The sequence below is a fragment of the Cryptomeria japonica genome, chromosome 3 (assembly GCF_030272615.1).
Source record: "Cryptomeria japonica chromosome 3, Sugi_1.0, whole genome shotgun sequence".
Lineage (NCBI taxonomy): Eukaryota > Viridiplantae > Streptophyta > Pinopsida > Cupressales > Cupressaceae > Cryptomeria > Cryptomeria japonica.
In genome coordinates this window covers 216,258,788-216,275,790 of record NC_081407.1, presented here as the reverse complement: position 1 = coordinate 216,275,790, position 17,003 = coordinate 216,258,788, and positions in this window count along the sequence as shown.

Below are 17,003 nucleotides of genomic sequence, written 5' to 3'. Positions count from 1 at the left end.
CTATACCTAATATGCCAATTTCTTTAGATGCTACTATTGGTAAGCTACATGCATTTGAGTTAAGTAACTTTGATAATAGTGGGTCATTGGTAAATAAAGTTGAATCTGCATTTAGTTCTTTTCATCTTGATGAATCTAATGATTACAATGATAGAATGAGTAAGTACACTAAAGGGGATCACAGTGGAGCAAGTGAAAGATTTCGCAAGAACATGGAGGAAGTACACAAACTGTATGAGGAAATCAGAAAGCAAGAAGAGTTTGAAGCACTATTAGCCAGAAGGTTACCGAGACGCAAAGGTAAGTATAAAGGAAAACTACCTTTGAAATGTTTCAATTGTGATAAGATATGACATATGGCTTCTAACTGTCCTGACAAAGATTCTACTGAAAAGGGAGACTACCAAGATGATAGACAGAAAGATAATCATTACAGAGGACACCGAGACTTCAGAAGAAGAGATAGAAAGTCATGCTTAATAGCCGATGAGGAATCCAATGATGATAAATCAGATGAAACTGATACAGAGGAAGTAGTTTATGTGGCTATCAAAGATAGATCAGATGAAGAAAGGTATGAAGAAAAAGCCCTAATATCTCACATAAATACTAATGATTCTTCGATCATAGATAGTGGATGCTCACATCACATGACAGGTTATAAACACGAGTTTGTTATGTTAGAAGACTATGATGGAGGCTATGTAAGATTTGGTAATGATGCACCATGTCTGGTAAGAGGTAAAGGATCTATAACACTTCTTGACAATGCAAGATGCACTGATGTTTATTGGGTTGAAGGTTTGAAATACAATTTGTTGAGTGTAGCACAGCTAAACAATAGAGGTTACTAAATAGAATTTCAAAAAGGAATTGTCAAAGTTCATGACAAGCATGGAAAGTTAGCTGCTACCGGGACACAAACAAAAGGTAACACATTTCACCTTGACTCAACTCGAAATAAATGTTTGTATGCAAAGATAGATGATACCTGGTTATGGCATAAAAGGTTTTGTCATGTAAATTTTGATAATCTGATCAAAATAAGCAAGAAGCACCGAGTAAGAGGTCTACCAAGTCTTGAAAAACCTAAGAATGCTATGTGCTGAGGATGCGAGATGGGTAAAATGACAAGATCAAGCTTTACAAGTAAGTCTTACACTTCTAAGGGAATTTTAGATCTTGTGCACACTGATCTTTGTGGTCCTATGAAATTTCAAAGTTATTATGGCAATAAATATTTCATATTATTTGTGGATGATTACTCAAGGATGATGTCAGTAATGTTTTTAAAAGAAAAATCAGAAGCTTTTCAAATGTTTAAATGGTACAAGGTAAGAGTTGAAAATGAAATAGGAAGACAACTTAAATGTCTTAGATTAGATAGAGGAGGAGAGTTCACATCTGATGAGTTCAACTTATTCTACAATGATCATGGTATAAAAAGACAAGTCTCTGCACCGAGAACTCCACAACAAAATGGAATTGCTGAGAGAAGAAATAGATCTATTGTGGATTGTGCCAGAACCCTGATGATTGAAAAGAAAGTGCCACAAACATTTTGGAGAGAAGCAATAAGCACAACAGTTTACACCTTGAACTGAGTACAACTGAAGAAAGGTACTTTTAAGACACCATATGAAATCTGGTATGACAAGAAACCTAATGTAAGTTATTTAAAAATCTTTGGAAGTAGATTCTATGTACACAAGGATGATAGAAATGGCAAGTTTGATCAGAAAAGTGAAGAAGGAACATTTCTTGGTTATTCTTCTAGAAGTAAAGCATTTAAATGTCTGATCAAATCATCTAACAAAATAGTAGAAAGTGCAAATGTGAAAATTGATGAATTTGCAGAAAGAAATGATGAAGGAAATTCCAAGGAACCAGAAGATTATGATGAATTTGTCTATGTTCAATCGACAAGTCCTACTGAGAAAACTGCAGAAGGAAATGAAGAAAATATCCAGTTATTGAGTGATGAAGAAGATCATACAGAGCCTACCAAGCCTGTATTAGCCAAATATGTCAGAAGACATCATGCACCAAGTCAGATTATAGGAGATAAGGATGATCCAGTGATGACAAGGAACAAACTGAGATAGAACACATGTCTGATATTTGAATTTGAACCGAGAATAGTGAAAGAGGCATTTAACAGTGAAGATTGGATAAATGCTATGACATAAGAGATTGATCAAATCAAGAAGAATGACACATGGACACTGGTCCCAAGACTGAAGGACAAAAATGTAATCGGTACAAAATGGATTTTCAGAAACAAGCTGAATAAAAAAGGAGAGGTCATTCGAAATAAAGCAAGACTAGTTTGCAAAGGTTATGCCCAAGAAGAAGGAATTGAGTATGGTGAGAATTTTGCACTTGTAGCAAGACTTGAAGGAGTAAGAACATTGTTGGCATATGCTGCTTACAAGAATTTCAAGGTATATCAAATGGATGTCAAATCTGCATTTCTGAATGGAGTATTAGAAAAAGAAGTTTTTATTGAACAACCTGAAGGATTTGCTGAAGGCAATAATAAAGATCAGGTATGTAAATTGAACAAAGCTTTATATGGTTTGAAACAAGCACCTAGAGAATGGTATGAAAGATTGCACTCTTATTTAATCAAGATTGGTTTTATAAGAACAAGTGAAAACAACAATATTTACATGAAGAATGATGAAAATGGAATACTGATCTCAGCCATATTTGTTGATGATATTATATTTTGTGGGAATGACTCTCTATGTAAGAAATTTGGAAATGAAATGAGCAAAGAATTTGAGATGTCATTAATTGGTGAGATAAAGTATTTTATAGGTTTACAGATACTACAAATGAAAGATGAGATTTTCATTACTCAATCCAAGTACATAAAGGAAATCTTGAAGAAATTTGGAATGGAGGATTCAAAACCAGTAAGTACTCCTATGACTACCAACTATAAACTATCAAAGAATGATGAATCTGCATCTATTAATGAGACACTTTACCGATCCATGATTGGAAAGTTGCAATAAGTTGTTCACAACAGGCTAGCCATAGCACATGCAGTAGGTATAGTTGCAAGATTCTCTGTAGATCCTAAGGAAACACACATGACAACAATCAAGAGAATTTTTAGATACTTGAAAGGCACTTAGGATTATGGCTTAGTATATCAGAAAAGAAATGATTTTGATTTAAAAGTTTATACTGATGCTGATTAGGCAGGCAACATTGATGACTGGAAAAAGCACAAGTGGAGGAGCTTTCTTTTTAGGAGAAAGACTAGTGAGTTGGCTTAGCAAGAAACAAGGATGTGTTTCACAGTCAACGATAGAAGCTAAATACATTGTTGCAGCATTGAATTGTATCAATATAGCATGGATCAAACAACTATTGGAAGGTATAAATGAGAAAGTTACTGAGCCAGTAACTATATTATGTGACAATACTAGTTCCATTAACATTTCAAAGAATCCTGTTATGCACTCTAAGACAAAGCACATCTCTATCAAATATCATTATCATAGAGAAGAAGCTCAAGAGAAGAAAGTGGTGTTGGAATATGTTAGCACAAAGGAACAAATAGCAGATATCTTCACCAAGCCACTACCAAGGGACACTTTTGAGTATCTCAGAAGTAAGTTAGGGGTCCTACCCCTATCTTCTACTCATTGACTGAGTTTGGTGAAAGCATCAATTCAATGACTCTATAGAATATCTTTTAGGAGTTGATGCTGATTTACACACTTTAGGATGTTTTCTAAAGGTGTGCAGGAAACAATACAGGGAACAGGAATTGAAGACAAAATGCTTTGGTCAAGACTAAATCGACACATAACAGTAGGAAATCACTTCATACAGGAAGAAATTATGTTTTAGTTCTTTACTTTTTGGCTTTGTTGTCAAAGGGGGACAAGACTGGAGAAGATTGGAGAAAAGAAGAAAAGAATGACTGAGAGAAGAGGAGAAGACTAATGTATGGGGGAGAATTCTGATGACAAGGGGAGAGCATTTTAGCATTTTAGAATCTCATAGCAATCTGAATCAATTAGGTCAAATCAATTGGTTTTGCCATCAATGCCAAAGGGGGAGATTGTTGGCATTTGGCATTATAAAAGACAAGGAGAGATTGTTGGCATTTCATTAAGGATACTGAGAAGGTTGTTGATGATTATGGATAAAACTGATTAAGGATGTTTAATGTCTTAATATTATTATTTTGTCATTGATGTCAAGAAATTGATTTTCTAATTCAATATGATGTTGCCATATCTTGAGAAGTATGATTTGATGAGTATAAAGATGTCGGTAAATGACACAGAAAGACTATGATGGATAAGGGGAAAAATAAGTTATTCAATGGGCAACTATTATCGAGTTAGACAATGATGAGATCATGATGATTAGATTGTTTTGATATCCTACATATGTTATTGATTGAAAGCTTAATACTATACTATGTTACTGAGCAAAGAACCTAGTCGGTAGACCCTAAGGAACCTAGTCGGTATACCCTAAGGTTATCGCTATCAGTTAATGAAGGCAAAATGTCTACTGAGTGAAGTTTAGTATTTACCGAGTTGCAACCAAGTAATAACAAAATGCATTGAATGAATAAAAGCATTATTTAATGAAGGAAGTTGATGAGCTAGCTATGATTAAATGATTGGTATGCCGTGAATGAAGTTTGTTAAAGAATCTATGCCAAAGGATAATCGACAGGAAGATCTATAGCTCAGATTGAACCATAATACCCTAGCACAAGTTCCAAGAAATGTATGCAAGTTCCAAGGTAGGGTAAAACATTTTCAGATCTAAGGATACATTGAACCTGGTCAAAGTTTGAAGATCTGATGGCTATGATTGATCATGGGAAATGTGATCAAGGAGATTAAGTGGTTGGAAAATTGTTTATAAATAGGGAACTATTGATAAACAATGTATGCGGGCAAGTGTATGCACAGGGATGCTACATAGTGATTACTGAGCACAGAAGGTTGAAGACCTATTTTGAATAACATAGTAAAGAGCCCAACAGATGGACAAGATTAGTTCTATGTCTATATTGTATTGAGCAAATAAGAATCTGCTTTAGCATTTTAGATGTGAAGTTGCAGAGATTTTTATTACTATTATTTTGTGAAGTGATAGAAAATCTCTTAACCGAGTGGACTTAATAGTCTTATTTGTAAAACCCTCTAGCAAGGTGACATTCTGATTGAGTGTTTGAAATCCTTTAACAAGGTCACTTCTAACAAGGTGAAGATTCTAATAGATCTGAGGGAAATCCCTTAACCGGGTCACATCTAGCAATGTGTTTGTAATCTTTAACAACATTTGCTTTTAACTGAGCATACTCTAGAAGAGTATATTTCTTAGTGGGTCTGAAATCCCACAGTGGTATTTCCCTATTTGGGTTTCCACATTAAATCTGGTGTTATGAGTATTATGATGTTTATATGCTTTTGAGTTTGCATGTTTAGCAGTTTTGGTTATATTACTGAAGTATATGTTACCGAGGTTGAATCTGATGTTTTTATGGAAGATTAAGTTTGTATGATTCACCCCCCCCTCTCATCTTATTAGCTTGGCATCTGTACTTATCTTTAAGTATCAGAACTATCAGTATTCTAGTAGCTGAATACTATCTTTGGATTCCATGTTTCGCATAGTAGTCAACAAGCTCATTTGAAGAAAATTCTCCACCTCGGTCTGATGTTAAGCATTTTTACTGGCATCCACTTTCAATTTCTACCATCTTCCTGAAAATTTTGAATCTCTCAAATGCTTGTGACTTATCATGTAGGAAGGTGAATCAATGATTTGAATTCTTTTCCTTCAATAAGGAGATATTGATAATATATAAAACAAATGGAGTGCTAACCAGTAGCTCAAACAATGCAAACAGGGTGTGTGAAAGGACTTGCTAAAATATTAACATAACACATGCACAAGAATAAATCACACAACACCAGATATATACAAGGAAAATGTTAGGATTCTTAAAGATACTGAGAGAGGGGGGGTGAATCAGTATCTTGCTGGTTAACAGATTTGCTTGTCTTATTAAACAAATTGCATTCCAAAATAGTGTACTGGTAAACCAGAAATAATGCAGTAAACAAGATCAATAACCAAAACATAGAAAGCACACCATAACACAATATTTTTAATGGGGAAACCTAGTGTGGGAAAAATCTCGGTGGGATTTGTGACCCACAATATTCACTCACTGGCCAATAAATGAATATTACTTACAATGGGGGCATGCACATGCAGGAAGGCTAACTACCGAAAGCTCACTGCTTAATTACAAAAAGAGAAGTCTCACTGACTTAAAAAAAAGGATTATGTAAATCCAATATCATGTACTTCTTGGGTTCAGCATCTAGTATGCTAGGTTTGGTACCGGTTTAAGCTCATACAACTTCCATAAACCTTATTCCAAAATCTGCCTTAATATTCGCATGTTCGCATTTGCCTTTTACATTCCACACATAAATGATCTTACAATATCTCATACTTATATGATTCCTATTACAATTCACCTTTTTGGCTTACAAAAAGATTTTACAATTAAATACAAAATATAATAACAAAAATCCTATCGGCCAGGGTGCGGGTGTCCATCTTTGTCGCTGTCGGTAAACTATCTGTCGGTGCCTACCGGTGCCATAGGATTGTAAGGTTGCCATCAATGACAATACCTTCAATCACCTACAATTTCTCATTGGAGTGTGCATTTTCCAACAATCTCCCCCTTTCGCATTGATGACAACACTCATGAGAAATAGCCAAAATTGTATCCAAAAATGTGTTGTCCAAAAATATCTTCCAAAAATGTGTTAGCAAAATTGTGTGCTCCCCCTGAGCAGATGATCTCTTCTGCCAATAATTTTTCTCATTCTACTACTCCCCCTTTGGCATCAATGACAAAGGTTGTCATTGAATGTCAATTGAGTGTATTCCTTTTTAGGATCCCTGTAACCAGTGGGTTACAATCTGATATAGATCCGCTAATGCAAAATTCAAGTTGTTAGTGAACCTCTCACTATCCTTCAATGCTACTTCTGTCCTTTGGATGGTACTAGTGAGTGTGTGCATTTTCTCTTCTGGTGTCTTAAGTCCTGGAACAAGAGCCTCATAAATCTCTATTCTCAAAGAGATGAGGATGTGTAGTTTCAGACCAAGTCTGCATTTGAGTTCCTTAGCCTTGTATTTTATTCTTTCCTTCTCCCTTTCCAATTTTTCAAGTTTCTCATCAAAAACTATTATCTCTTGCTCTATAACTGATATGGGTTCTGATTAACCAATGAGATTGTTAGCTATATCATTTATTTCCTTTTGTGCTATGCTGATTTCCTTGTCAATATCCACTGTCAAAAGATCAGTTTTGCAGGTGTCTTTGTACAACTCCTTAAATTCCATTAAATTTTTGTTTAGTGTCGGTAGAAGGGTGTCAATGTGTTTCATGCACTTCTTTATTGTCTCTTCAAAGAATTTTTCTTTTTCCTTGTTCATTTTCTCACTGAATGTCTCCTCATTAATTTGATCAATTGTTAGTAGGTTGCCGCTTATATACTTAGACAATGTGTCTAGTTGACTCAAAGAATCTTTATTTTCTACATTGCACTTGGGTGAAATCAATTTCAAAATTGGAATGGTGTCATTAATAGCCTTATAAGCCTGTGCATTACACTTTGTGATTTTCTTGATGGAATCTAATAATAACTCTGTTACATTTGTCAGTCTGAATTTAGTTAAGAAGGAACCAGATGACTATCCAACTGTCTTAATGATATCCAATTTGTCAGTGTGAGTAACCTCTTTGCTTATGTTGACTTCTGGTAGGTTGGTTTGAGTCTTTATTTCTACTAGCAAAGGTTTGGGTTTCTCAGCTGTTGTCAGTGGCATTGTCTCAGTCTGAACCTTTTCCTCATCAATTTTCTTAGAATGTACCTTTGTCAGTTTCTCTGTGCTATCCATTGCTAGTTTCTCTGATTCTATCTTAGTGTTATCTACCAGTTTCTCTGTATGTACCTATGAACTATCTATTGCCGGTATCTCAATAGATTTATTAGTAGCTGGTTGCTTAGTAGGTTTTTCAGTGTGTACATCGGTGGTATTTGTCCTTCTAGTATCTAGGGGATCAGTTGATTTTTCAATATTTGTTTCAATCCCAGTCTCAACATTTCCAACTGTATCCTCAACATTTGTCTCAACTACAATGTTTTCTATCGGTGGCTCAGTTGCCACATCTCTCTCCTCAGTTGTTTCCTTATCAACCACAATGTTAACCTCTTGTGTGTCAATATTCATGGTATACAACACTTCAGAATCAAGATTGGTGTCTTCATGTGTTGTCTCCATACTCTCAACCTTATTTGTCACTGGTGGTGTATCAATATTTACAACCGGTGGAGTATTAGAAGAAGGTGGGGGCAAGTTGTCTGTTATCTTTATGCTTGGAGGACCACCTACCTTGCCTTTACCTTTATCTTTTTCTTTTTGATAGACTTTGAAAGTCTTTGGTCATTTAAGTTCTTCTTTCTTTTCCTTCTCAACAAAGAAGATGTCCCATTTGTCTGCTGCCTCTTCAGTGATCTCATTTACTCTACCAACCATTAATGCTACATGTCGGTGACTGGTGGAAAATACAGTCATGTTTGCTTCACTTATCAGTTCATTAATTTCTTCTACTGATTTTACAGGGTGAATTACAAGTAGTTTTTCTACCTTTATCTTCTTTTCTAGTTCAACAATTGCTAACCTTTTAGCATCTAACCTTCTGTACAAGTCACTAGGTAGATCATCTACAACTTCTATCAAAATTTTCTTATAAATATCTAAGTGTAAGATAACACTGTTTTCTATGCTTTCCTTTTCTTCATTGTTAAAAGTGTTATACAACTTGCTAATATTTGACAAGTTAGCATCTTTAGTTATTTCATTCAAAAGATTATCAAGTGGGGGGATAACTTGTTTTTCCTTTTTCTTCCTTGGTGTTATTTTCCTTGCAGGAGGCCTTATTGCCTATTGTTTCTGTCTTGTTCTCTTAGGAGCAAGTGAGGGTACCGGTGAGGGTTTTCTTTTTCTTACTACCCTTTTGAATTCAACCGATATTTCACTATCAAAGGAGGTACCAACTGGTGAGAGATGTGTTTTTGGTTGTAATCCTTCCAAGTTGCTCTCCTTAATACTAGTCATATTCAATATGTCATCCTTGATTTCTTTCACCTATCTAGTTGCCTTTCTGATTGTTTGTTTTGTTTTCTTTATTTGTTTATGTGATTGAACTTTGCTTTCAATAGTTTCTGCATTTCCAAATATTTCTTTTGTTGGTTCTCTAGGGTCTTCAAGAAGGGATTTTGCATAAGTTTCTATTATGTTCTCATCAGCCTCATCACCCATCTCTATAACCCAAACTATCCTCGAAATCACTGCCTCCATCCAGATTTCATCCTTATTTATTACAAAGCATATCTCCTTTTAATATTTATCAACTATGGATTGAGATAGTCTTTCCCTAATTTTCATTCTAGCCTTTAGTTCTTGAAAGTGTTCAATTATGTTCTTCTCCCTGTCATCTCCCATATTATTAAGAATATCCATAAGTTGTTTTCCTATTAGAATGTCAAATCCAAAATCCTTTCTACCAATACCAGGAACTTCCTTGGTGATATATAGCAATAGACATACAAGTAAGTTGCCAAATCTGAATGTGCCTTTCTTGTCACCATTAAGTTTCTTTAGATTGTCTATTAGCTCATCTTTTAACCATTTGCATATGTCAATCTTTGCATTACTATTTACTAAGTTATAAGCACTCTTGATACATAAACTAGAAACATAGTTTAATCTGCTCGCATGTGTAGCTTTGTCTCCAAGAATCATGCTAACGAATCTTACATTGATATCCTTTACATCATTTACTCTTAAGGATCTCTTGTCATAGGTTGCACCAGTTAGGGTCATTACAATGTCGTTTGGAACCTTTTTAGTCTTATCAGGCCTGCTGCTGATGGAAGGTAAGCTTGTCACTACCCTAACTGGTTCTTTGGTTATCTTATGAATGGAATCTAGCCAAAAGAACTCCCCATGAACTCTACTCAATACAATCCTTCTAACCTCTTTCAGAAAATCAATAATGCTAAGTATCTCCACAAAACCTAGGGTTTCAATTATCTTGAGTTCTGGTTTTATATTACCATTTTCATCACATATTACTATCCTATACATGTTCATAATCTCATCAGCACCTAGTTCTTCAATATGACAATGTATGTAAATTATAAGATCCTCAGCATATTCAACTCCTTTGGGTATTTTAGAAAATTCTCCTAGGTTATAATCCTTCTTCGCTACTTCGGGAATGATTTTAAATATAGGCCTAGGGTGTTTAATCACTTTAATTAGTTTAGGGTTTGCAATGAATTTAGGTGTAGAGGAGGAAGCCATTATATAAATACCTTAATCTGCCTTTAGGTTTGAATGCTTGAATGATTTGCTTCACTTCTTGCTGTGGATGCCTTCGCTCGGGTTTTTCGCACTCTAAGGAAATTTGAATGCTTGGTGAGTGAAAAAGAGTGGAAAACACTTGCTTTAGAATGTCATTTCCTTCAGCTACCACATTAAATGCCTATCGGTTAAGTGAAACTTAACACATCTACCGGTAAAGAAGTAATTCAACTTCTCACCCTCAACCGAGGATAAACTAGCATGTTTTCAATTTGTTGCCATACCTCCAAAGGATTTCTTTTTAGTTAGATGAAGAGTCTCCTGCCGACGGAGTGATACTATGTTCTACTAGTGAAGGAATATCTTCATTAACATTCATATCTGACTTTCTAATCCATTGTTTTGAAAATTCTTTCTTTACTTCTTCAACCTTCTCTTTACTTTTCAAACTGGGTCTTTTGTTATTTACCGATGCTGCCTTACTTCTACAAAATTTTGTAATATGTCCAATCTTGTTACAAGCATAACAAGTCACGTTATTTTTCTAAATAACTTTTCCATATCCTATGCTATTATGTATTCTGATTGATTAGATAAGTGTCCAAATATTCCACAAACATAACATCTTACATTCATTCTGCAGTTTTCTGAATTATGACCAATTTTGTTGCATTTAGAACATTGACCAGTTGGTGCATTAGTGTTCTGATAGTTTCTAGATCTACATTGATTTCTCTATGACCATACTTGTTATACTTAAAACATTTCCCATTAAATTTGGAGGCATTAGGTTGTCTTACCAGTTTATGATTGTGATCATGATTGGTTGCAGTACCGGAGCTTTCACCAACTTCAAAGTCAAGACCATTACTATCTCCATTAGGTTTCTGATTTTTCAACATGTCATCAAGTTCTTCTAAGCTTTTCTTGAATTTATCCTTGTGTTGATTTGCAGTAGCCAACTCATTTTCTAAGAAATCTTTCTATCTCATGAGTTCAATTTTATCATCTCCAAGTGAATTATATTAGTTAGGTCTCAGAGACAACTGAGAGGGGGGGTGAATCAGTTGTCTAATAAATTCAAACCAAAAACAACTTAACCAACCTTAATGCTTAATACTGGTAAATCAAACTTTATGCTAGTAGACAGTTTATCAATTAATTATAGTACCAGTAAAGATTAATGCATGAAATAGAAATACAATAACATCCACAACACATAACACCAATATTTGTACGTGGAAACCCTGTAAGAGGAAAAGCCAAAGTGGGAAACCTTACCCACAATCAGATGATACTACTGTAGATAGTATGTGTATACAAATGGGGTCTTCACATGTAGAAAGGCCAAGCACCTAGAGCTCACTACTCAAACACAAATAGGAGTCACACTGACTACAATTGGATGGTTAAATCCAATAATGATGTACTACTCAAAATAGCATCTTCATATGCTAGATTCAGTACCAGTGTAGTTCTGATTGCCTTTACAAAAACCTTGCTTCACCTTCAAATGATTTCTGCATGTATAGCTCTGTTTAATCTTGCATATACCTTCTTACAATTCTTTTTCCCAATCGCTTATCGATCTTACAAATAAGATCTTACATATATACCATAACCTAAGACCAATTTTACTAGTCTGACTCTACAAGAAATTACAATAAAATAATTACAAGTAAATCAATAACCAGTGAAATATCCAATTCAACATGTTGACTTAATGCATTTATAATAACAACAAAATCATCTTCAAAGCGTGTCGTGCTGATCTGGAATAGATATGGCTATTGGTGCATAACCTAGACCTATTTGGCAGTAACAACAAATATGCAAATACGAATATACCAATGAAATCTCCAAGACAAAGAGTCCAAATGATGTCTTCGACATAACCAAGTGTTTTCCATGTCATTCCAAGTTCCGATGAACAATATATATTGTCGGTGTACCAGATACCAGTGATTGTGCATAAAGTCACTTGCTTGTCGATGAACATAACCATTTCTCCAAAGTGCCAGAGTTGATAAGTGTTGATAGGTGTTGACATCAATGACAAAACCATACCAAAATATTAACATTGTCCCCCTTTGGCATTGATGGCAACACAAGATGGAAAAACCATCAAAGTGCCAAAACAGAAATGCCAAATACCAAAAACTAGCAATCTCCCAAAAAAGATCATAACCAGAAATCAAAATTCAGATACAGAGAGTAATGAATCTCTCCCAAAGTAACAATCTCTCCCCCTAAGAGTAAGATGTGTTCTCCTTTTGTTTTTCCATATCAATCTCTCCCCCTTTGACATCAAATGCCAAAGCTAATACAAAAGCTAGGTTCAAATACAAAATACCAACCAATTTAGTATGCCAACTACTTCCCCTGAGAAGTAGCTCTCCTCATCAAAGCCAGAATAAAAGATTTCTCTGTTAGTTTTGTTGGTTGATGACAAACATCAACTGTCTAAGTCTCTACCGGTGGGCAAAATCTCCTTAGGCAAAGGCTTAGTGAAAATATATGCAATCTGCTCTTTAGTATTCACATAAACTAGTTTTACTTCTTTTGCTTCAACATTTTCTTTCAAAAAGTTCAATTTTATAGAAACATGTTTAATTTTAGAATGTAGTATCAGATTCTTAGATATATCAATTGTTGCAGTGCTATCACAATAGATAGTTATAGGTTCCTTGCATTTTACCTTTATGTCCTTCAACATTTGTTCAAGCCATAATACCTATGTATAGTTAGTTGCTGTTGCAACATATTCTGATTCTGCTGTTCATAAAGATGTACAAATTTGTTTCTTACTCAACCAAGAAATTAATCTGCTTCCAAGAAAAAATGCTCCGCCGGTGGTGCTTTTTCTGCCATCCACATCTCCTGCCCAATTTGCATCTATGTATGCACATAATTCAAAGTTTTCATCTCTAGGATACCATAAACCAAGATTTGTAATGCCTTGTAAGTACCAGAAAATCCTTTTTATTGTTGATTCATGATTTTCTTTAGGATTACTCTGAAATCTTGAAACAATACATACTGCATTCATAATATCAGGTCTTGTTTGTGTCAAATACAATAGGCCTCCTATCATAGACTTGTACCTAGTTGGATTAACAGGTGTAGATTCATCCCTTAGTGATAATTTGTCATTTGTAGTCATAGGTGTGCTTACCAGTTTAGAGTTCTCCATCCCAAATTTCTTTAGTAACTCCTTCAAGTACTTGGATTGACTTAAGAATATACCTTTATCAGTCTGTGAAATCTGCAATCCTAAAAAGAATTTTATCTCTCCAATCATAGACATTTCAAATTTATGCTGCATTTCAATAGAAAAGTCTTTACATAATCCATCTTCTCCTCCAAAGATTATATCATCAACAAAACCTTCTATAGCCAAGATGTCATCATTAGTCACTTTATAGTATAAGTTGTTGTCAGCATTACCTTTAGAAAAACCAATCTTCAAAAGATATTTATCCAATCTAGCATACCAAGCTCTTGGAGCTTGCTTCAACCCATACAAAGCTTTCCTTAGCTTGCAAACCATATCTTTATTATCTGTTAAAGAAAATCCATCAGGTTGCTCAATGCAAACTTATTCTTCAATATCTCCATTCAAAAATGCACATTTAATATCCATTTGATATACTTTATAGTTCTTGTGCACTGCAAAAGCCAAGAATAGTCTGACTGCCTCAATTCTAGCTACCAGTGCAAAGGTTTCATTATAATCAATTCCTTCTTTTTGAGAATATCCCTTACACACTAGTCTTTCTTTATTTCTGATTACCTTCCTATCTTCATTAATTTTGTTTCTGAATACCCATTTTGTTCCAATCACATTTTTGTCTTTAGGTCGGGGAACTAATGTACATGTGTTATTCTTTTCAATTTGTTCTAGTTCCTCTTCCATAGCTTTAATCCAGTGCTCATCTTCACATGCCTCATTAATTAATGATGGTTCAATTTGAGAAATAAGACATACCTCTTCATTTGCCAGTCTTCCTCTTGTCATAACTCCTTGATACTTGTTCCCAATTATCTGATTTTCAGAGTGGTTCAATCTTACATATCGGGGTGTCTTCATTTGTTGTTGTTCCTTAGTTACAATGGAATTTTTAGATGATACCTGTGTAACTGGATCTTCATTTTGTACTGGTGGATTCAATGTAGGTTCATTTGTCAGTATCTTTATTGCCGGTTCAGAGTCTATATACCTTGAAGTTCCTCTAAACTATTCATCAATCTTCACATTTGTACTCTCAACAATTTTCTGCAATCTCTTGTTAAAACATCTATATGCTTTGGTCTTAGATGAATAACCAAGAAATATTCCTTCATCACTTCTAGGATCAAATTTGCCAATATACTCATCTCTTCTAAATAGCATTTACTTCCAAATATTCTAAAATATTTAAGATTAGGAGTAATACCAAACTATAGTGTGGGATACAAAATTCATTCTTCTTATAACAAAACAATCAATTAGAAACAAGGGAAATTACGAGTCCCTTTCCTAATCAGAATTTAACAAACAATACAATAAAATAATGCAAGATCAAATAAAATAGGAATTATAAATCAATTCAAATAAAACTCCCTATTCCAAGATTTGCATATTGCTTCCATTGCTCTTCTCCTCTTCATGGTATGATTGCTCTCAGATATTGCGCTGGTAACCTGCAAGTGACACAAAGATTCAAAGTTTGTGATTGCTGAAAATGGAGATTGGATGCTCAATTTATAGATAATTGGTGAAGATTGATTGAAAGGTGGAACAAAATGATCAAGAGGTGTGAACTCAGGTGAGCTCAAATGCAAGTTGATAGTTGAACTGCTTATTGTAGGAGTGGAACTCAATAGATTGAATAGATTAATTGAGTCAACTGATTGAGAAAAACCTGACTGAAGGAAGAAAAATAAATGATTGGAGGAAATAAAGAGGATGACAAAAAGAGCTTAATTTAGAAAAAGCTAACTGAAAGATGGAAATAGAAGTTGGAGAGATAAATGATTTAATTAACTAATTGATTGAATTAATTAATTTAGCATGTGCTTGCATTTAGATTTATATTATTAATTTAATCTTTGCATGAGATATTATTCAAATAATTGAATTTATTAATTCAATTTAGCATTTGAATATATTTAGAACCTAACTTTGATTTTCAATTTGGTTTTTGAAATCATTCACATGTATTTGAATTTGGAAGAAATTAGAAGGATATGAAATTAAATGAAATTAGAATTTGGGGATTTGGAAATGGAAGAATTAATTAGTTAATTAAATAATTTAAAGAAACTATTTAATTATTTTAGAAATGAAATTTAATTAAATAGTAAAGATTATTTAGTTTAAAGGATTAAATCACAATTAATTAAATAATAAATATTTAATTAATATTTAGAAAACGGTTGAATGATTAGTTGATTAGAGATAGAAATTGAATAATTAGTAATTTATTTAAATAATAAAGATTATTTAAATTGGGGAATTAATCAGAATTAATTAAATAATAAATATTTAATTAATATTTAGAAAATGATTGAAATGATTAAATGATGATAGAATAAGAAATAGAATAATTAGTAAGATAATGAGGAAATATGAAATTAGAAGAATTTAGAAGAATAAGTTTAATTGACTTAATTAAATAATAAAGATTATTTAATCAATTAGAGGAATAATTAGTACATGATCAATCAGATATTTTTTAGGTGTCTACATTTGCCCCTCTTTAAGACGATGTCAGAACTACAGTGTTTCAAAGAAAACAAAAAAAATTTGTCCCAATATGCCTTGGTATTGTTGTATAGTGTAAATATGCCCCCCTCGGAAAAGGTGGTCGAAAAATTCAAAAATTGAGACCATGTTTTCGATACCAGTGTAAAGAATAAGCATATGAAATTATATGTCATTTCGAGATCATTTGAGTAGGCTACAAGTTGTTTGAAGCTAGCGGGGACCACAAGCGTCAAGGTGTTGTAAAACCCTAATTTTTGAGCTATAAATAGAGAATTCTAGGTTTTCATTTGCTCATTTGTGATTTGGTAGTTCCTTGGTTTCTTTGCAATTTCTGTGCCTGTTTTTGAGTTTTTGATCATCATGGCTGGTTATAGAGCTCGATTGCACTTGTCGGACCGAGTACGTTCATTTCAGAGACTTCCGGGGACTGGCCACATGGTATTTTTCATTGTTTTACCTTGATTTTTTGCCTTTTTTTCAATAATTTTCCACAATCACTTTATGCTCTTTGTTATGCAATCACTTTTCATTTTTCACGCATTAGTGTTTAGTGTACCACAAATGCTTTAAATGTTATGCATGCATTGTAAGTGTCACGCATTATATTTATCATGCCGCATTCTTGTATATCATTACGCATAAGTGTTTTTTGTCACACATGCACCCATTTTGTCACACATTACCTTTAATCATCACGCAAGAGTCTTATTTGTACCGCATAAGTCATAACTGTTACGCATTCATTGTATATGTTATTTGTTGTCATGCATTTGAAAATATTTTAAGTTTATCTAGATCTGACATT